At 35.6% G+C, this 21,978-nt stretch overlaps 1 long non-coding RNA gene across 1 annotated transcript; it reads right to left on the reverse strand.

Annotated features, from left to right (window-relative positions):
* Nucleotides 1–10,266: 10,266 nt before the first annotated feature.
* Nucleotides 10,267–21,666, reverse strand: LOC127970225 (uncharacterized). Its single transcript, XR_008156566.1, has 3 exons — nt 21,614–21,666; nt 20,745–20,777; nt 10,267–10,358 (listed from the first exon to the last, which is right to left on the reverse strand). It is a non-coding gene; the product is annotated as an uncharacterized LOC127970225 (long non-coding RNA).
* Nucleotides 21,667–21,978: the final 312 nt, after the last annotated feature.

The raw sequence follows: 21,978 nt of genomic DNA on the forward strand, positions 1-21,978 counted from the left end.
CTTCTGCTCCGGAGTGTGGAAGAGAGTTCTAAATTCTATATAACAATAAACAGTGGCGCACCCAGAAATTTTTAATAGGGGTGCCCAGTTGAGGGCCACAGTAAATCTTTGGTGGCACAATAAAATAAAGTAAAAAATTAAGGGTTTGCAATATTAACAAAAAATATATATTTCTGTGATTTGTATTGATAACGATAAATAGACAATATTTTACTGAGTGTGTTATTGTGCTGATATCTTATTTCTAATTGTGCTGACAGCTGAATCCGGAATTGTTTTATTTTAACCTTTACAACATTTTTTTTTTTTTTTTTTTTTCTAAAAGTGTGCATCATCTTTTAGGTCAAATACTTGCATTTGGGCTACCAAGCAAATGCAATCAGTGTCAACAAAATTGATTTTTGCAATGCAGAGAAAACAGAAGCTGCAGTGCCATTTAGATGTTTACACACTGTTTAATGCAGCTCTGTGGGCCATGGAATACTTTAGCCTGTAGTTACAAATGAAAAAAAAAATAATTAAAAGGTACCTTAAATGTGAAATTAAAATCGCGAGTAGGTGGCAGTGAGTAACTGTTAATAATTGAGTCATTGTGGTTGAACCGAGTCATTTAAACGGTTGATTCATTCAGGATCGAAACTCTATCATGTTACTCAGAGACGCAAAACGGTGGCTGTGTTTGAAATGATTTTTGTTCTTAGAAATAGAGCTAAAACGTAAGTCTCTTGATATTAACTTCTTGTTTTATTGAACTGTTGTATAAAATAAATACACTGTAAAAAATGACGTAGAATTAACACCAAAAATTTGTAAAATCACAACACAAAAAAAAACTGTAAATGAAAATACAATGCAAAGTTGTTTATTTGAAAATATTTTTGTGTTGACAGTTAGATAAAAAAAAGCTGTAGATTTTACAGGAAGAAAATGTTAACAAAACCAGAGTTTATGTAGAAATTATGTATTTTTATTGTTTTGAGAAAATAAAACTGTAACTTTAAAAACAATGTGGTGCTTTTTTAAATTGCAAGACCATAATGTTTAAATAACAGCCTATTCTCATACCATTTTTTTTACTATAGGTTAAAATTGCCTATGGATGATTGAAGATGTATAGAGAGTCTAATGTCATAAGTATCTAATGTTATGTATTTTTATTGTTTTGAGAAAATAAAACTGTAACTTTAAAAACAATGTGGTGCTTTTTTAAATTGCAAGACCATAATGTTTAAATAACAGCCTATTCTCATACCAATTTTTTACTATAGTTTAAAATTGCCTATGGGTGATTGAAGATGTATAGACAGTCTAATGTCATAAGTGGCTATTTGCAATATTGTCAGGGAAACTTTATTAACACCGATATTATTAGATTGCGAATGGAAAACGCAGCTCTGGAACCAGTCAAATGGATCTGGAAGAGGACTTACCGCCCATTGGAATTTCTCATGGATATCTCATACAACACAATGATGATCTTATCGGTAACGGTAAGTAAACAATAGTATTTTTTCGCCTTGCTATGTTAGGCAAATTTACTTTACAAGGACTTTGCAAGCAAATATGTCAAATAGGGAATGTGAAGGTATGCAGTATTGCACTTTTATGCAGACGACACCCAAATTTACATTCCAATCAAGCGCAATAATCCTGCAGCACTAAACTCTCTTCATCTACGCTTAGAGGAGGTGAAGGCATGGCTAGCTCAAAATTTCCTATCCCTTAATGATGATAAGACCGAGGTCATTGTTTTCAGCCCGAGTGAAAGGTCCCAGTGCACATGCCCAGACTTGGGAGGTCTATCTCCCCTTAAATCTACAGAAGTGCGGAACTTAGGTGTTCTTGTTAATCAGTCTTTAAAGTTTGATAAACACATCTCCTCTGTAGTCAGTTCTGGTTTCTACCAACTTCGCTTACTATCTAAAATCAAAGGCTTTCTCACTCCAATAACTCTGGAAATGGCGGTTCATGCTTTCATCACGTGTCGACTGGATTATTGCAACTCACTATATTGCGGTATATCACATTCTCAAATCTCCCGTCTTCAGTTAGTTCAAAATGCGGCAGCCAGACTCATCCATAATTGTCGCAAATATGACCATATCTCTCCTATCCTCAGATCTTTACATTGGTTACCAGTCCGGCAGAGAATAGATTTCAAAATTCTTCTCTTTGTATTCAAATCTTTACACAACCTAGCACCAGTTTATCTCTCTGAACTTATTCATCCGTACATTCCGTCCAGAAGTCTCAGATCCCACGACCAGGCTTTGTTGGTAGTCCCTCGTGTCAGACCTAAGCGTAGAGCGGAGCGTGCTTTTGCGGTGGCAGGGCCTTGTCTGTGGAACACCATGCCTCTAGAGATCAGAACTGCTCCCAACCTCTCTGTGTTTAAGTCTCTGGTCAAAACTTATCTATTCTCGTTAGCAAGCACGATCTATGTTTACATTTTCTATGACCTTTAATAGTGGGTGATCGTGTGTTTGGCTAAAATGAGGTAAAATTAAAGAAGAACGGAAGAACTGGAGAAGTTGAAAGAAAAAGAGAAGGGGCCAGGCCCATACCGGGAGAAACTGCCAAAAAAAACGTTATTTGGACAAACTGTTTGCGATAAACAACGTGATCAATATGATTTAGAGGCACAAGACTGGATTACTGATCCACTCAAATATCTGGACATCATTAGCTTGCTATTTTCAGCATATGTTAAAGGGATAGTTCACTTTAAAATAAAAATTCTGTCATCATATTGTCACCCTCAAGTTGTTTCAAACCTGTATGGTTTATTTCTTCTGCTGAACACACAGGAAGATATTTTGAAGAATGTCGTTAACCAAATAGTTAACTGGTCCCATTGACTTTCATAATATAATTTTATTCTTTCTATGGAAGTCAATGGGACGATTTAACTGTTTATTTACTGACGTTCTTTAAAATATCTTCCATTGTGTTCAGAAGAAATTCGTACAGCTTTGAAACAACTTGAGGGTGAGTATGATGACAGAATTTTTTATTTTGAAGTGAACTATACCTTTAAGTTTTCATTGGTTGTGAAAAAAAAATGGCACATGTAAAAATGAGGGTATTTGGTAACGTTACATTATTTTTAAATAATTGTATGCATCTTTGCCCATCCCAGCAATGTGTACTTAAAGAGTCTTTGTTGATGCAATCGGTACAGAAACAAATGTATATGCAGTCACTTAATGTATTTATTAAGCAGTTATATAAAAACTTGATTTACAAACATTTTAAATAGATGTACAGAATATCAACGCAAATTGTTAATTGAAAACAAAATAAACTATAATTTGATTCATCATGCAATGCGGCCTAGCTTTATCATCTGCTCTAACATGAACCAAATTCAACATCATTCATCAACTAAGTTATACTAAGTTAATGTAACGTTTTTCGTCCTGATTGTGGTAAAAACCACGCGATCCGGCGTCAGCTCCTCAAAACTGCTTCCCTTGTTGTTTTTCCAAGAAGTAACATTAACGTTAAAGCTGAAAAAAAAAACGTTTTCCGTTGTTCAGTTTCCTCCATATACGATCGTGTGACCTGCTGTGACAGTTCTCTAACGTTAGATCGAGGAGCACTGACCAACCATATCAACGTTTATTAAAATCTCGACAGAAAATCCAAACACAGCCTCCATCACACAAATTAAAATACAATGGTATTATTTAGGGCGTAAATATGTAGATCCTGCAAATATGGCGGCAAACCCATGATACGGCATGACGTCACCTTCTCAAGGCAGCTCCGCCCATTCAACTTCTGTTAGTTCAGTGCAGAGCAGATGTGCTTGCTTGGCTTCATCATCAACACCCACACTGTGTCGAGCACGGTTTCTGTCTGATGCTGATGAACACTGTCGTCAAAGAGAAAAGGGTATTTAGTCAAAAGAAACGTTGTGTCTTTTTGTAATTTCACGTTAAATGTATAGTTGAAGAGAGAGTGTTTATAAATCCTATTTCTGCATTTCATGTTGATTTTTTCATTATCTGTCTCTCCCGCCATTTTAGGTTAAAAAGTTTTAGCAGCTAACGTTAAATTAATATCACTGAAGCATTATAGGCTTACTCAACTGTCAGGTTAAGTCGAAAAGATGCATTTTAGTTAAAAGAAACAATGTGTTTTTACTTATTTCACTAACGTAATTTAATAAATAGGTGGGCAACCGTTCAATTAATTTTTCTGCATTTACTGCTGGCTGTTAGCTAATCGCTATTTTTCTTACTTCTGTTTTAAGCTCCCCACGCGGACTTAAACATTGTGGTCTTAGATAATAAGAAGGTAGTTTTGAACATGATTGATTGTCGTTTTTGCGGCAGAACATTGCAAACGTTGAGGGGTTATGTGTTGCACTGTAAGGTTCATAGAAACGAACCACGCTGTGTTTTTAAGTGTGAGAGCACTGATTGCAGGCAGACATTTTGCACATATGCAGCATTTAAGGGTCACTTCTATCGAAAGCACATTGTGCCAGAACCGTCTAACACTGGCACAGCCATTATATCAAATTTTATTTGTGCCATGTCGCTGTGTTCAGAACGATTTCAGACCATGCAGGAACTTCTTGTTCACTTATAAATAATAATAATAATAATAATATATTTATTTTGTATAGCGCCTTTAAAAGTAGCTTTCTCAAAGCACTTTACATACAAGCATAACAGCAAATGAATAAACACAATGTAAGTACAAGAAAATAAACGCATAAAATCAAGTTCATGTAAAAGCAATCCTAAAATAAAATGTTTTAAGAAGAGATTTAAAAGTCACTAATGAATTTGCTTCCCTGATGTCGGCCGGGAGAGAATTCCAGAGCTTAGGAGCATAGACAGAGAATGCTCGGTCACCCCACGTATGAAGCCGTGTCTTCGGGAACAACCAATAGACCACTCTGAGAGGAGCGCAGATTGCGACGTGGTGTGTAGGGGATTAATAAGTCAGTCAAATACTCAGGTGCCAGATTGTGTAGAGATTTATAGGCCAACATAAGGATTTTAAAATCAATACGGTACCTAACAGGTAGCCAGTGCAGGGACTCCAAGACTGGAGTTATATGGTCCCTGGTCTTGACCCCAGATAGTACTCTAGCAGCTGAATTTTGAAGATATTGCAATTTATCCAGTGATGATTTAGATACCCCAGCTAGAAGACCATTGCAGTAGTCAATGCGCGAATAGACAAAAGAGTTAATCAACTTCTCAGCTACTGAAAAGGATAACATAGGACGTAGCCGGGCTATATTTCTGATGTGATAAAACGATGTCTTAACTGTATTCTGGACAAAAGGCTCAAATGACAGTGTGGCATCAAATATGACACCCAAATTCTTTAATTTGGACTTAAACTCCAGTGCAACGCCATCAACAGACAGAGTAGGAGACCCAACCTTTCGCAGTTGATGTGGAGATCCAAGGAGCATGACTTCTGTTTTAGAGCCGTTTAGAGACAGAAAATTATTGGACATCCAAATCTTTATCTCAGCAATACAGTTAGAAAGATGCCCAATGTTCACTTGCTGACCCGGTCTAGAATGGATATAAATCTGTGTATCATCAGCATAAAAGTGATAGTAAAGGTTGAGAGATTGTAGTAATTGACCAAGTGGAAAGATGTAAATACTAAAGAGTAGAGGATCCAAGACTGAACCTTGTGGAACATCCGTATGAACAGAACCAATCTCGGACCTATAACCACCCATAGAAAACAAATTGACTACGGTCAGTGAAATAGGACTTGAACCAGTCAAGAACTGTCTCTGACAAGCCAAATACATATTCGAGGCGATTAAGTAGTAGGGCATGTTCAATAGTGTTGAAGGCTGAACTGAGATCCAAAAGAATGAGAATGGACGTGTCGGAGGCAATTAGTAAGTCATTAGCGACTTTCACCAACGCAGTCTCAGTGCTGTGTAATTTTCGAAAACCTGATTGATGTGGCTCAAATAGTTTATTTTCAATTAAGTGTTTGTTTAATTGAGCTGCAACCACACCCTCCAAGATTTTAGACAGAAATTATAGATTTGAGATTGGGCGATAATTTGACAGATTTTTCACATCAGAGTTTTGCTTTTTTAAAAAGGCATTTAGTGGAGGGAAGATCTGTGACATGTCCAATGGCCGGTTGTCAAAGCACATTTACTTTGAAGTCATCATTTACAACATAAATGTTATTTACAGAGACATCACACCCCAGTGCTCTGCCACTGCTTGTGATGAGGCTTCCCAGACTTTAGATGGTGCAACAGAAGAAGGTACTGAATTGCCACCGAATTTCAATGAAACATTTCTTAGGAATGTTTGCTTGTTCTATCTTAAACTGCAAGGGCAGCTCCTACTTCAGCTTCAACAATACAAATAATTGTTGAAGAAATGCAAAATGTACATGAATTATGCCTTGATTACACTTTGAGCAAATTACACTCACTCTTGAAAGATGAGTTAAATCTAACTGATGATGTCATGGGAAAAGTATGTGATTGTATTAAGGATTCTGATCTGTTCTCTTCATCTCACAAAGGCCCACTGAGAACAACCCATGCAAGAGCTCAGACATTCAAACGCATGTTTAAATATGTAGAGCCCAAAGTAGTTAGATTATGATATGAGGAAAATATGAGACAAAGGAATGCTTATTACATACCTGGTAAGCAAACATTGATTAGCTTACTAGAATCTGAATTTTGGAAGAATTCAGTTCTGCAACAGTCAAATGAAACGGATGCATGCGTTCTTAGTGACATTTGTGATGGAAAAGCCTTCAAGTCCAACCAGTTCTGCATTGCAAACCCAGGAGGCCTGAAACTTATTTTATACCAAGATGCATTTGAAGTAGTCAATCCTCTAGGCTCAGCAAAAAAGACACACAAAGTTCTCGCTGTTTATCTCTCTGTGGCAAATTTGCCTGTTAATGTGCGGTCCAACACGGATCATATGTCCCTAGTCTTGCTGTGTGGCGAGAATGATACCTACAACGCTGCTGTCGCCTCTCTGAGGAGAGCAGAGAAGTCAAAGGAATAAAACAGAGGTCAGTTTGCAATGATTTGCCAAACTTTCATGTATGCCAACCTGGTCTCCCACCTTGTTTATACCATGACATTTTGAGGGTGTTTTGTCCTATGATCTTGCTCTGTACTTGAAGTATTTCATTAATGAAAGAAAATGGTTCACATATACCCAATTGAACAGACAAATCAAACAATTCAAGTACAAAGGTTCTGATGCTTTCACAAAGCCATGCTCTGTCAAATCTGGTGCACTCAAACTCTCTGGTCAAGCTGTCCAGAACTGGAATTTTTTGAGGTTGCTTCCTGTTCTAATTGGCAACAAAGTGCAAAATGCAGATGATGACGTGTGGCAGTTGACTCTCCTGCTCAAAGATATTGTCGATATGGTTTGAGCGCAAAATATTTCGTTATCACAGGTAGCTTATCTTGACATCATAATCAAAGAGTATCAGAGTCGCTTATTACATCCGAGATCAAATGACACATCCAAGTTGATATCATCGTGCTAAATCCTGATCCGGCTAATTCGGTTCTTCGAACACACCTGTTGTGAATGATTAGTATCGCTGGATTGAGTTATCTGAGATAATTGCGCGTTCATGTGTTGGCTTAAAAGGGGATATGTATCGATAAACGAAACCATGATCAGCAGTGCAGCGACTGGCTGGTGGCAAGACGGCAATGTAATGACATCATATAATTTAAAACAACACCTGACGAAAAACTTGACAAATTTCAGGACTTTTATAAGGAAACAGCCAAGCAAACAAAACTACATAAATGTTATAATAGATACATGAAACAGATAATAAATACATGTTTTTATTTTATTAGAATTTTTTTCATGATCCCCAATTATTTAGATTCGCAATTTATAATAGTTTGTGGTCTTTACATTTTTATTTCAATGTAGAAATTATATATTCATTTCATTTTATATTTGGAAAGATTTGTTACGTGACAGCATTAATGAAAGTTTCTTAAGGGTCAATATCATGTTATCTGCATCAAGCCACTCTTATAATAGCAGTCATCACTCAAAATAATGCACGACTCTATTATCTGTATAGCATGTGTGTAAGACTCTAATACAATTATGAAGTAATAATTTTATGACAAATAAATATTTCAGTGAGTAAAACTGGCTGTGTCTATAGTAGGCTGTTATGGACTACACAACATTTTTATATTATTTTTAAATAATTTTTTTAATGATTATTTTTTTTATTATTGTCCCTGGATCAGTACGATACTCTTGTAATAAAGTAGCGGTGGTAGCAGGCATATTTTGAGTATCAGTTCTGGTTGAAGAGAAGCGATCTAATCCTGTTTACATGGAATAAGCTGCTCCCGAGCAGGTTTAAGTTTACGGACCTGTTGCTATGACAGCAGCTACGGGATGAGCTTCGAAGAACCAAACGATCCAATATCACGCCAAATCGTCAACAATCAAATCCAGCTAACTGAGTTAGCGACGTACAAAGAACGGGCCCCTGGATTCAAGAAAATGTTTTTTTCCTCAGAGTACTCTAAAACCAAAACACCATTACTTAAGGCATTATCCCTCGCTAATTCTGAAATTTGGCCCCCTTATCAGATTATGGACGATGCGTTTTGAAAATAAACAAAGCTATTTCAAGAGATGTGCCAGGCATTTGAAAAACTTCAAGAACATTTGCCAATTTTTTTCTGAAAGGCATCAGATGTTTCAGGCATATGTCTCGGCAGGACCAGGATGCAGTGTGCTTCTGCAAATTAAAAATGGTTGTGCTTTTATTCCCAACCTTTACAGTGACACACTCAATCATGCTGTTAGTAAATTTGGATTTTCAGAAAATGATACCATCGTCTCCACAGAAATTCAGTACAAAAGTACATCATACAAGAAGGGCAATTTCCTAGTCTTGAATAATGATGAGTCCATGAAATTTGGGGAGCTTGTCATCATTTTAGTTAAGGATAATGCCACTGTGTATTTTCTTATAGACAAACACAAATCTGACCATCTTCCCAAATACCACCTGTACTCTGTGATACAACAAAGTACAGGAATGCAGTGTGTTAACATTAATGACTAGGTAGATTTTTATCCATTGACATCATACATCATTGATGAACACACAGTCATTCCACTGAAACACAGCGTTTTGTCATAGTGATCTTGGCCATGTTTGAATAATTTAAAATATTATTAGTTATAGTTGGCCAGAAATGGTGAATGGAATTATAAATTTAGCCTTAAAGGATTAGTTCACCTCAAAATGGAAATTTCTTAATTTACTCACCCAATGCCATCCAAGATATCCATGTCTTTCTTCAGTGTAAAAGAAATGAAGTTTTTTGAGGAAAACATTTCTGGATTTATCTCTGCAGGATACCAGCTGAGGACGAGGGTTTTATCTAGCGAAACTATCAGTTATTTTATAGTAGGGTGTTTTCTAGTGAAACAATCAGTTATTTCATATAAAATAACTGATCGTTTCGCTAGAAAACCCCCTCGTCCCCAGCTGGTATCCTGCAGAGCCAGTTGAAGCATGTCAAAGACTTTTGAAACTGCATAACCCAGACAGCATGGTAACATCCCAGCAAGCAATTTTGCGTCTTATAGACGTCTAATAGCCATCTAAACACAGCCCAGACGTCTAGGCTAAATCGAGGCTAATTTTGGGCTGTCAGTGAAAATCGAATAGACGTCTAAACATACCCCAAGTATAGACAGCTATTGAATGACTACATATATACGTCTAATAGACGTCTAACCATAGCCCAAGAATAGACAATCAGACAGCTATTGAACGACTATATTTATACGTCCAATAGACATCTAACCATAGCCCAAGAATAGACTAGTCATCAATTAGACTGCTAAACGACATACGTCTAATAGACAGGCAATATGGGTCTAGGCTAAAACAAGGCTGATTTTGGGCTGTCAGTGAAAATCTAATAGACGTCTAACCATAGCCCAAGAATAGACTAGTCATCAATTACACTACATATACATGTAATAGACAACAAAATGAGGCATAAGGATTTTTTTCACTCAAATATAACAAGTTATCATAAATGAAAATCCATCCAAACTAATTGAATATAAAGGGATTTATTTTGAACAATTATATAGACAACAACAACTTGGACAACATTCAAACATAAAAATGAACAAATAAAACATTGGAAAAATATGTAAAACAATTAATTTTTAAGAATTAACTGTTTACTTAAGATCCATAACCCCCACCCCCTGCCCTCCCTGGTGCTTGTTTGAAATGATTAGAAATAGCATTTTTTATTTCACATTCCGTAGCTGATGGAAAGCTGGTCATCACTGCGTCTGCCAAATGAGAAAAAGGAAAGAATTATTGCTCAAGAAAAACATTGTTGACAATCCTTTTTAACTAATTAGTCAATCACTTTTGCTAGGATGATTTAATAAATAGAGTTAACAGAATATAGATTGAGACTATATAATTTATATCAATATAGACAATAATTAATATCAATATTATAATTAATATCAATAATTGAACATTTTTGCTCGCGTAATGGTGATGCAATATGGCATGTAACGATACGCGTATTGAACAATTCTGTACAAGGCATATATATATATATATGATGATAAATAAACATTTAAAAGTTGATTGTTTTGTGCATATTTTTCCATCAGTAGCAGATGAGTCTGACCAGGCCCGTCGTCAAGGGGGGGCATTGGGGGGCAGTGCCCCCCCAAATGACTTTTAGTGCCCCCCTAAACGTAACGCACAGAACAATTAACCAAAATTGCATTACTGTGCATTCACACCGCCGGCGTCGAGAGCGTCAAAGTGGCCGGAAGTCATTCATTTTCAATGTAAACCAGCGGCGAGGAGCGGCGAGGCGCGACTTGGCCTTTGAGAGCGTCGAGCAGAGTTTAAATCAAGGCAACTGTATGGTAATGAGCTATGACGCGGTTGGGCAGCAATCAATTGGAACGTAGAAGTCAACCGCTTGAGAGGATTCCAGAGGACGCAGCTCCGATCACATTAGTTCCCAAGCAAAATAGAGGACAGGTTGATCATTGCTGTTTCGCGTTTGCAGTAATCTATGATGTGTCCCTGTTTGCGTACAGGGACATAAGAAAATAATTCAAAGTGATACGTGGACCAAGGTGTCTGAGATCGTTCATTTTAAGTAAAGGATCTTAATATTTCGTCCACATCAACATTTAATGAGATCAACTTTTAACGTTAACCTCCTTGTGGTTAGTCTGCATAAGATCAACAAGTCTGTTTACTTTGCGGCCACTTAATACAAATAAGAATTCGGTCTACTTGACTACGTCAGAGCATCTGAGCGCTCACGAATCTTTCTGAATCTGCAGCGACGTGAACAGAACAGCAAGGGCGATTTTCACGCTCCCGACGCCGCCGGTGTGAACGCGCAGTTAGATGTTTAACAGTGATTGTTATTGATTTAGATCATTGCTCTGATAACGTTGTTTCAGCAGAAGTTGGCTCACATGAACAGTAATCACTACAACGGTAACACTAGAAATGCATAACACATTACCTTCAGAAATGATTCAGAAGATTCATTATTCAACGCATTATTACACAGAACATAATTTTAAATATAATTATATTCATAAATGACTGTTAAAACATCCCAAAACAGCACCCAAACCTTGCAAAGACCTACCTCATTAATTATTCAAATACAACAGCCAATGGCAAGTCTCCAGCAGCAGACCTTTCAATATGTTATTTTTGTGTTAGTAGTTTTATTAATTCAAATTACAATAAGTATATGTATATGTATATATAAATCATGCAATTCATTTAGTTAAGCATACAGTATTGTATTGTTTATACGCAATTCCTTTGCGCAGCTGAGCTGCGCGTTGCATGCGATCTCAGAATAAATTTTTGGAGGTTTTGGAAATGTTAAGAGACAATAAACAGAGACGTTGAGATCAAACGGTGAAGTATTTTATTTGAATAATTGAACAAAACAAGATTATTGTGGTCTATTTTAGTTATAGCCTAATATGGGTTTATGTTATGGTCTGTCTCAGATCATTAAAAAAAGTGTGCCCCCCTATGAAAATTAAATGCCCCCCCATTTGGTCTGTTCTGGCGACGGCCCTGAGTCTGACCCAAAAATCCAGTTTGGCGCTGTTTGACAGTGCGCGCGCGCTTCAGGCTTACGGGCTCAGAAAAAGTGCATCATGTGAGAATAGAACGCCAATTAAATGTTTACCTGGCAGAGCCTTAGAGCAGTGGCGTGTCCACAAGGGTGGCACAAATGAGCTTTGCCACTCCAGTTGCCACCCCAAAACAGCGTATGGGATCGAAGTGCATTGAGAGCGGAACATCGTGATTTTGACTGAAACAGGGTTTTTTGAAAGTCAGAGAATTCTGCGACTTGCGACTACGACTTTGAGGTCCAACGCTAAACGTCTTCAATTTCTGCCGAGGGTAGTATATTAATATTTTTGGTTGTTGACGATAAAAATGTCTCCACTATCTGCTTTTGAAGAAATATTGTTGCATTGTGCCGCAGCGCACATTCTATCAGCTGCAGTTCTGGCGCCACGGAACTATTAGGCCTATAATACATTAACATAAGTGATAACTCAGCGGTAGAGTTACTCAAACAGAATACTTCACTTATTCACGTTTTTTTTTTTTTTTTTTTTGCATCTGTTTAAATCCTTACTGCTTATTTAAAAGTTTCATTCGTGTGCTTTTCTGACGTTCGGTTCTTCTAAGCACAATCAAAGTGCGGCACGAAAACGAAAAAGCCCTTCAAACTGTGCCTGATTTCTAAGTTATGTTCTGTGCTAATACTGTCGAAACACACAAGGTTTATGTATAGACTAAGTTGGATATGTCTAAAATGAAAGTAAACAACTGAAAGAGGATGCATGTCTGTATGCATGCAGGTCTTAAAGGGACAGTAGGATACATGCTGCCGTGTGAATTAAAGGGATAGTTCACCCTAAAATTTAATTTCTGTCATTGTTTGTACACTCACATGTTGTCCAAAACCTATTAACTTCTTTCTTGTGCTGAACACAAAAGAAGAAATTTTGTAGAATCTGTGTAACCAAACGGTTTCTGGTTCACATTGACTTTGAAGTCACTGTGAACCAGCAACTGTTTGGTTTTCTTCAAAATAATGCTTATTTTTAGCAGAAGAAAGAAACTCATTCAGGTTTTTTTCTTCACTATTAAAATTTTTGGGTGAATTATTCCTTTAATGTTAATAAAACACCAAACCCACAGAGAAAAATCACTCAATACTCTTGACTGAAAAAAATAATAATAATACAGTTGCTTTAATAGGAATCAGTGTATATAGTGTTTTATTTTTATATTTGTTCATAATTTTTTTTAATGCTTCTGCTAAATACATCTCTTGTACCTGAAAATAAAACACTTTATTTGTATTATATCTGTATTTTTAATGTGTATCTTTGTTCTCATTTTTTAATAACAAAGATAAAATAATTACAAAGATTTTTATCTTCACCCATGCACTTTGGCCTAAATATCCGCCATACTTTTTCATATTTTGTTACCTTAAAATGCTTTATAATAGGGAAATTAGATTGGCTGTGATGCTCAAACAGCTTGCAAAATAGAAAAACCAACATGACAAAGAATCAGGATAAAATCATGATTTCTAGAAAAACAAAAACAAAATAAAAACAGACTTATTAGATTTTTATTATATCCCCCACCCCCTGAGGGAGAACAAACCCATACAGACTCCACACCCCTGTAAAATAATAATAACATTTGCCTATGTCATGCACCACTAATAATAAATAAAATTAAATAAGCAAATAAAATAAAAATAAAACCATTGTGTTGTGTGTAGTAGGCTATAGATTATTTTGCGCCGATTTTTTCAGTTGTTTATGTTGCCCCCCCAAAAAAGCCAAATGCCCCCCCAAACATGACATCCTGGTAACCCCTCTGATATATATACATATATAGGCTATATACACACACACACACATACATACATATATATAACTGAAATTTTCTTCTAGAATGTTCATTTTTATCAAGCTCATATATGCAAGTTCAGTAATTTCACTTAAATAGCAATGAAAATTAATTAATTTTATTTCATTTAAGTGAAATTACTGAACTTACATATATGAGCTTGATACAAATGAACATTTGAGAAGAAAATTTCAGATGGCACTTTGAGGCTTTTGCATCTGAACTCTTTATTTATATAATATATGGGAATAACGGCGTTATAAATAAACGGCGTTATTTTTTTCAGTAATCAAACAAATTATTGCTTCCTCCATTACAACGCCGTTCCCGTTACTGTCAATAAAAATGCGGCGTTACTGTAATTGAGCTCACTGAAGCGTTTATCATACGAGTAGGCTTTCTCTCAACCATAGGAGCTGCACATTTTTTTCTGTGGTGTGTGAGTGTTTATGAATCGACGGACTGGCCAAAAGTGAGGCGAATGCCGCGAGCGCGCTCGACAGTGCGTGAAAGAGACCGGCTGTGTGTCAGAGAACGCGCTCAACAGTGCGCGAGAGAGAACGAGTTTGTCAGAGAATAAATACTTTATTTAGAGTATTAGAATACTCTCTGTAGCATATAACCTAAACTCCAAAATAACCTGCAGGGAACGTTCAAACATATTTGTTTGACGGTTGTGAACACGTGCGGCAAACATTACTAGAATTTGGCTAAAATAAATAACCTCTGATGATGAGGGTTCTCTGTAGGTTATAAAAATAAACCCCCAAAAGATTATATTGTATTATTATTATTTATGTTGATACATTGTTCAGTATTATATTGAGAGCATTTTTTGTTAAACTTAATCTGAGGAAGAAAATACTTCATGTAGGCCAATAGGCTATTACAGAATGACTACCAGTTGTAAAGGTGTGTGACTTCATTCATTCATTTTAACATTTCATATTGTGGGTATCCGAGAAATTTCTTATATTTAAACTTTTTTTTTTTTAGTAATGCTAAAATTACTTTCCCTGGTAATTAGTTACTTTTGTAATGATGTAATTCAGTTACTAACGCAGTTACTTTTTGTGAGAAGTAACTAGTAACTATAACTAATTACTTTTTTTTTAAGTAACTTGACCAACACTGTATACACATATATATACACACACACACACACACACACACACACACATACACACAGAGAGAGAGAGAGAGAGAAAATCACTGTTAATTAGCCTAAACAGACACGCATACCTCTGATGACTGAGAATAAGGCAGTTGATTGAAAGGACTTCTTTTGTAGTAGACCTTCTCCTTTCATGTTGAATGTAGACATCAGGAAATTTTTTAAAACACTAAAGTATAATACAAAATTAAGTCGTTAACTATTGCGGCTAAAAACTGACATTTCAAAAGTAACGTTAAAGGAAGTCTTTTTTAAATCTCTAATTTGCGTATTGACCACATAAAATTATTATTCAGTGTCGACACCAGATTGTTTGATAAATGTTGCATAATTTGTAGGCTTTACCTGTCCAGCATTCTTCTTGTACTGTCTTTGAAGTTTTTTCCTCCAATTTTACACAACTGTGTCACCTGAACAACACAAGCCAATGTCAGTACTTGGCAGTTAGTATTACAGTATATGCTTCATTTTCAAAGTATTTACCAACCTTAAAGGTTGATGCCCATTGACCTGCAAGTTTTCCATCACTGACCCTATAAAACTCTTATTTCAGCAGATAAAAATTGTAATACTGCTGGATACTTTTTATGATTTTTCAATTTAAATCAATTATTATTTTATAATTATTGCCAATTTAAAATTAATTGTTTCAACTCAATCTTAATGTACAATGATATTGTGGGGTTTTTTTGCCTCATAGTCTGATAGTATGCAACAAGCCATAGTTCAGTCATAAATTGCATATTATACTTCAAATTAATTTTAGACTGTCAAAGATGAGCATTTTAGTGTGGAAAAGTTGCTTTGGAGTGTTTTTTGGTTTGTTAGTTTTTTACCATTGCTGCCCGTGTATTCCCACTTTCAAGCTGCCTCTCTAAGTACTCGAACTCATCTTCAGTGCCCAAGGTTGACATGTGGAACCCAGTTTCTGGTTCCACAATTTTCCCTATTCTTGGCAGTTCATCTTTTATTTCTAAAAGTTGTGTCAAAACCTTTTTTTGAGATCCTAAATGCAACAAAGGCATTGTGTTAATTTAAAGGACAATAAAAAATTGCATCACAATACTGAGGTATGACAACTCCTAAACATCAATAACAAAAATTTTGAATGAGAGTTTTAACAAATCACTGCCTTCTCATCTATATTGGACATCAAGGAAAAGAACTGTGGCAAGCTATCAACCAGAAGATAAAAGATAAAGTGAATAATCTTTAATTACTCCCACGGTCATGATTCAGGAAAATTGCAAAAAATATTATAGTAACAATGTATTTATACTTACTTTTGTCTGTCATTGGAAACCTGTCTTTCTTTTCTGTAAAAAAAAGGAAAGAAAAAGGAAGCAAAAACATGTAACCGACATGGCAAAAAGCTAATCTCAATAAGTATGTCCATACTAACCTTGGGCGTTTTTGACTTGAGGACTTCTGGATTGGCGCTCAGTCCTGGAAGCTGCAATTAAGTACCAATATACTATTATTTGGACTATTCAGATCAGAATCTGACTACTCTTGCAAAACATGTCCATACCCTTGTGGGTTTCTGACTTGAGGACTTCCGGATTGGCGCTCTGTCCTGAAAGCAGAGTAATGACATTTAAAAAATTTGCTAGTGTACTATTTCACCACCCAAAAAAATAAATAAAAAATATGTTATGCTTTGTCCTGACATATCAGTTTTGTTTTTTCCAATAACCTGGGGTTGAGGTGCATATTGGTAAATCCAAAAAACGACCCCTGAATGCCTGCTTAGTCCCTGAAAAAAACATTGGAATTAGAGATACAGTAAATCAAGATTGTATTGCATTCATCTAATAAAAAATAAAGCTGCTCTGTTTTTGTGAATTAAAGAGAAGTCATTGATTTCGAAATACAGAGCTCTATTTTTCTGAAATAATGAGTTTGTTAATTTCTCAAGTGAATGCAATTTATCTCGACAGGATTTTTATAGTCAACAAACAACAATAATCAAAGCACATCTTACTTTTTGGCGTTTCAATTCTAGTTGAGTCCATAGAGTATGGAGTGCCTTTATAGTCACAGAAAGCATAATGTATTATTTTAAAAGAGCTATGGATGAAATACCAGTATGCTACTTAGGGCTACTCATTATTTAATTTGAATATTTTTCTTTACTTAGTTCAATAATTGGAGAGATGCGTTGTGGATTTTGTTGACAACCTAAAAAAAAAAAAAAAAAAATTATATGGCCTGAGAGCTTTGTTGAACTCCTAACAGTGAACATTTAACTTTATATACAGTGCTCTGTCACCTTTCATTTATTTCTCCATTCATCCAATCGAGTGTTAAATATATCCATCCACGATTAATTTAAAAACAATATTGCTAATAATTTTCCGTACATGTATTTCTTGAGTTTATTGCAAGAAACACAGCCAGAAGTCATTTGTAAGTGGTCAATGCTTGTTTTGAAATTTAAATTATACTCCATATTTGATAAATTGAGAAATGAGTAGAAGGTAGCTGAGTGTAGCATATAAAGCTAACTGCACCCTGTTAATATTGCATAACATCAAATAATAAACTGAATTTACAGTTAGGTCTGTCTACATATATCCTACTTGATTGTGTAGACATTTCGTGGTCATCCAATGGACTCAGAGCACCTAGTGAAAGATTTCAATAAATAATTGTTCTCAATACTACACTATGGTTACACTTTGAATATTATGCAAGCAAGTTTAAACTTAAAATTATTACTAATTTATATTTTCAAAAAGTCTACTTACAAGGATTTGTAGTAGGTGGAGTTGAAAAAAGGTCCTCAGAAAAGATTTCTGCTGGATCTAGCAAAATAAATAAGAAATATAATATTATAATTTTTTTATAGTAAAATGCTTTACACAGAATGCCTAAAATTCACCCACTCAAAATAAGAGCATTTAAGCTTTTTTTTTTTTTGCTCTAGTACATACACTATTTACTATTATAAGGCAAGTGATTGAAGCAGCAATGATCCACGAGCATTTCTTAGGGCAAACACATTTGAATGAAATGGCCAATATCCATACCATAGCCACTTATTTTACAAGTACGATTAATGACCTTACCCATTTTTGAATGGATCCTCTTCCTCGGCTTATTTCCCTTCTTATTTTTTGGTACTAAAAAGAATAGTATAAGCATCAATAATTAATAAAAAAATAAAATAATAAGAATTTTTTTTTTTTATAATTTTTATATACACACACATACATACATAATGTGTGTATATATATATATATATATATATATATATATATATATATATATATATATATATATATATATATATATATATATATATATATATTCATATAAAGCAAAACAAGTTAATTGGAATTAAACTTCTGTGCACGTTGCCAAAATAATACCTGATTCAGTGCTAGGTTTGGAGGCCGTATCATATTTTTTGGGTGGCTCAGGGAAAGTACAAACTAGAACATGAAAGGAATATATTAAAATAATGTAAATGAGATGTAAACACTGATGTTTTTATCTAAAATATAGTATTTCTTAAAACAATTATATATTATGCAAAAAAATTTAATGGAACAGCCACAGAATTCTGACTGACAGCACAGAACAAGGACTGTTATTGTTCGTGAAATATTCACATGCCACCTGATGATCTTTAATATAGCAAATAAGGTGATTAAAATGGCCTATTTACAAATTTAAATGTATACTGATTTGTTATATTACATAATATGTAATCAGCATGAATGTATTTAAAGAAAAACAAAATAATAACAGCACAACTACCTCGGTGGTTCTGTGGTGGTGGTGGTGATGGGATCAAGGAGTCTGATGAGCTGATATCTAAAAATAATTGTAATATGGCCATGGTATTAAATTTATTCTGCGATTTTGACCTACATCAACAAAGTTGTAAAAGAAACTGAAAGGTGAAAATGGCACTTACCTTGGATGTAGTCTGCATAATTTTTCTTTTTTGGTGCACGCCTCAGTCCTTGAGACATTTTGGGGAAAATATATGGGGAAAGTTTCCCCATATAGTTCAGAACAGGTATCCACAAAGTGTTCCAGCAGGTTTTGGGCATATCCTAGGTAGTGTTCTCTTCTGGCATCATCATCATCCAAGAGAATAGACATACCAACTGTTAATGACAGGAAGTGATGATAATGGTCCTGAGACAGAACATCCTGCAAAACAAGTGGTCCTGTGTACAGCAGAAATTGCCGTAGTTTAGTTGCTTTCCAGCGATCTAGTTCGGTCAGAGATCTTGGCTGCCTGGCAAACTCTGCCGGCATTGCACCTTTCAGTTGTACCAACTGATTGTTGATTTTTTCACTCTGTTCTTTTTTCAACCTGCAAATAACTGGGCCGCGCAACAAAAAGGTAAGTAATCTTTTCACAGATCCTAGAAAAATTAGGTGCATGTGGTCTAGAGGAAATTGTGAGACACATTTAATTCCAAGTTGGGCTAGAGGTGTAGGTTCCTTCTGATGGTTTGGATACTGCAACTGCCTGAATTTATCATCAGTGAGTTTCTCACAAGACACTTTATTCAAGTGGACAACCCTTCCCTCAACTGACAAACAACGCTCAAATCCATGCAATGCATTATGCCCTTTGATGCACTTCAGAAATGCTCTTGCTGGAGCATCACATATGAATGCTCGCAGAGTTACTTTGTGCACTGTGGTTTTGTGAGGGACACCATTTTCCATAAGCACCTGCAATTCTGCTATTAAATCACGAAGATAGTCATGAACAGGGTCAGGCTTGCTGTTGCCATAATAAAGAGCAACCAGAAATGGATCAAAAGTAGCAAATTTAGCTAGAATAGGCCAAAAATGAGTTTTACTGGACTTGAATATTGGCAGACCATCTATATTGATAGTAAGGTCTACAGGACCTGTAAACCATGTGTTTTGTGAAAGGAACTGGAGAATACCCGGCTCTAAGCCATGCTATGTGTACTGGCCACCACATATGTTTTTAATTTCAAATCCAGAAGTGGTTTGTAGCAGTGTTCTGCTATCTTTTGGAAGTGTATGTCCATGTGTTCTAGAAAATCTAGATATTCATCCAAGCTGCTACTTGATGCAGCGACGTCCAAGATGTAGGTGTCTTTGTTTCCGCAGTAGTTTCAACTTTGATTTTTTTAGGTCAAACTATTCTTGTCTGTCAGTCATATAATGCAGGTCTATGGTCACCACCTAAAAAGGCCATGCACAGAGAAGTCCCAATTAAACAATTCCCCATCGTAAGTACACATTGATGGCCTAAGACACGAAAGGAGCAGTCTGTGTGAGAAAATGAACAGTATTTATATCGTTTTTACCTCTTGTACACAGCCACGTCCAAGTGATATGAGGGCTCGCATGCTTCCAGGTGTGTGATGCATCCGCGTTCTGTCTTAATTTGCGCAAGCGCCGCACTTAGTCTAAGCCAGCCCAGAATGCGCACACACCGAAGCACGCGCACCCTCAGATCACTTCGACGTGGCTGTGTTATAAGAGGTAAAACGATATAAATAAAAATCGTAAAAAAAAAAAAAAAACTTAATCATTTACTCACTTTCACTTGGTTCCAAACCTGTATGGCTTTCTTCTGTTGAACACACACAAAAAATATATATTTTGATGAATGTTGGTAACAAGACATTTAATGGTAGTCATTGACAAGTGTTCTGTATATTCAATTGCTGTACTTTGTTGACTGATTGCAGGATAATTTGCAATAAACAGTGTCTTTAAATCAAATAAAGTGGATTACATCACTCCAGTTCTGAGGTTTTTACACTGGCTATCTGTCTGTCAAAAAATTCATATCCAAAAACTACAGTTGGTTATTAAATTAACATTTTAAGGCCAAAGTAAATTTCTAATCTTCTGATGCACTATGAACCATCCAGAGCAGACCTCTCAGGACATCTGGGACAGTAGCCAGCTACTTTTATATCTCCAAAGTCAAAACAAAACATGGAGAAGCAGCATTCAGATTTATATCTGAAACAAATTCACTGAAAACTGAATGTATGCTGCATTTTTTAATTATTTACAAACAAGTTTAAAGACTTTATGTTTGCCACTACCTTTTATTAAATGGAGAGGGATTTTTTTTTTTTTTTTTCATGTTGCACTATGCTGCTGTTAAATTTTATGTAGAGTACTTACAAAATTTGCTTTAAATCAACTCTAATTTAAAAACAAAAATATACTGGTATCTTTATAATAATAAAAAATAGTAATGATAAGTTTCATAGTTTCATGCTTACCACATTCGTTGAATTTAGATACATTTGCAATAACACGTGCAGGTAACGTTAACTTTTTGGAGAAAAGTAGTACTCTGCAATGTTAATGTTAAAATGACACGGTTTCTACACATTATAACTGCTAACTAATTTAAACAATGAACATATCAAAAATAACACGCATACTTACAAGATCGAAGTAGAAATGTGAAGGTTTTCACTCAGACTGTTGCTCACCCGTTGCTCTCCGACAGCTGCCTCGTGTAAAATAAAATGGCGGAAATGTTTATCGCGAAATTTGGCTAAAGTGATCTAGTCGCGCAATGGCAGTAGTCCCAGTAGACATGTCTCAGTAGTGTTTCGATTGTGCCATCTAGCGGTTGGGAAATGCAATTGCATTTGATTAGATTTTTTTATTGTAGATTGTGTATGAATGTTTGACAGAAAATATATATTAAGCTGTGTAAGCGAAAACATTTCAAAGACTAATATACTAGGTCGTAGGGGTGTGCATTGGCACTGCCCTCACGATTCGATTCGATTACGATTCACCAG

Source organism: Carassius gibelio, chromosome A4 (assembly GCF_023724105.1).
Source record: "Carassius gibelio isolate Cgi1373 ecotype wild population from Czech Republic chromosome A4, carGib1.2-hapl.c, whole genome shotgun sequence".
Classification (NCBI taxonomy): Eukaryota; Metazoa; Chordata; class Actinopteri; order Cypriniformes; family Cyprinidae; genus Carassius; species Carassius gibelio.